Below are 2,028 nucleotides of genomic sequence, written 5' to 3'. Positions count from 1 at the left end.
TGTATTTTCTTCTGGCTTTTTTGAGGAATTTTTTCCCTTTGATTTTCTGCAGTTTGAAAAGGATGTGCCTAGATGTAGGTATTTTGGTTTCTGTTTGTTTTTGTTTATTTGTTTTGTTTTGTTTGTTTTTGTTTTGTTTTGTTTTGTTTTGCATTTATCTTGCTTTTTGTTCTAGCTTCCTGGATTTGTTGGGGTTTTGTTTTGTTTTGTTTTGTTTCAAATATTTCATCTGTTCCTCTCTCTGCTTCTTTTCATTCTTATACTCCCATTATACAAATATTACACCTTTTGTAGTCTTCCTGAAGTCCTTGGATACTCTGTTCTGTTTTTCTCAGTCTCTGTTCTCTTGCTTTTCACTTTGCAAGGATTCTATTGATATATCCTCTAGTTTAGAGATTCTTTCTTCAGCTGTGTCCCGTCTACTAATAAGCCCATCAAAGGCATTCTTCATTTTAGTTACAGTATTTTTTATCTCTTGCATTTCTTTTTGTTCTTTCTTAGGATTTCCATCTCTTTGCTTATATTGCCCATCTGTTTTTGGATGCTGTCTATTCTATTATTCATTATCACCCTTACATATTAATCATAATTGTTTTAAGTTCTTGGTCTGAAAATTCAAACATTCCTGCCATGTCTGGTTCTGATGCCTGCTCTGTCTCTTCACATTGTGATTTTTGTCTTGTGTGTTTGTAATTCTTTCTTGATAGTGGAAAATTATGTACTGGGTTAAAAGGAATGCTGTAAATAGGTCTTTAGTAATGTCATGGTGAGGTGTGATTGCAGTGGTAGCATTCTCTAGTCCTATGATTAAGCCTCAAACTTTTATTGATCCTCTCTCTCTGGACTGCAACTTTACAAGTGTGTCTCAGTTTTTTCTACCCCATTATATGGGTCAGGATAACCAGAGTAGATTGGCCTTTTGAACAGGCATTCCTGGGAGATACTGCAAGTTTGGTTCCAGACCACTACAATAAAATGACTATTGCAATAAGGCGAGTTGTAATTTTTGTGCTGGTGTAGAGTCTTGCCATCAATTGGTAGAAAACAAAATCTGTGAAGTGCTGTAAATTGAAGCACAATAAAACGATGTTGCCCGTATTTAGTTCCATTTCCCCAGGTGAATTCCTTTCTGATAATATCCCACGAGGTCAGGATTTGGTTAATTAGTTTCACCTAAAGGCAAGCCTTGTTAAGAAGATCAGATTTCTCTGGAGTATTTAAAAATGGCTCCTTTCCTCACCCTGAAGGAAGGAACCCAGAAGGAATTTTCTTTCTATATTTACTATGGGAACCTGGTGGAGCTCCAGAGGGCGTCTCACAGTGTTTTTGACTGGAATTTTGAACTCTCAGACTTGTCCACACTGAGCCTCCAGCAATTTGTCAATTATAGTTCAGATTTTCAGACCTTGGCACTTGTTCCCGAGGCAGTTTCCACTCGTGAGTCTCTTCTCAGGTAAGTCGTGATTCTCTGTATGTCTCTTTAGTCTTGGGGACAGTTGTTTGCCCTGCTCTTCCTTTGCTCATAAATCCGAAAAGAGTTGTTGATTTTTTTTGTTTTTTTGTTTTGGTTTTCTTTCTGTTCAGGTTTTTACTTGTTAGGAAATGTGGCAACTTCCAAGCTCCTTAAATGCTGAACTGGAAACCCCAAAGTCCCAGTATTTGATTTTGATGCTATTGAAAAGACATTATTTTTAAAATATTCATTTTATATTTTGTTGTTGTTGATATACAGATAAATGAGTGTGTATAGTTTCATTTTCCTGGAGACCCCCAAAATTTACTTCTTAATTTTAATCATATATCTGCATGTTAGTTTGAACTTCATATGCAGTCTAATCACCTGCATATGAGGGTATTTTTCCTTTTAAATTTTTATATTTTTATTTATATCATTCACTCTTATGTAATGTATTTTACTGCCTGTATAATTTGTAGTAGAAGTGATAATTGGAAGCATCTTTGTGCCATTTTGATTTCAAAGTGGGGGTAAATTTTCAACATTTATCCATTATATTTATTAAAGACTTA

This window comes from Hipposideros armiger, unplaced genomic scaffold (genome assembly GCF_001890085.2).
Source record: "Hipposideros armiger isolate ML-2016 unplaced genomic scaffold, ASM189008v1 scaffold_815, whole genome shotgun sequence".
Lineage (NCBI taxonomy): Eukaryota > Metazoa > Chordata > Mammalia > Chiroptera > Hipposideridae > Hipposideros > Hipposideros armiger.
This window is presented reverse-complemented; position numbering follows the sequence as displayed.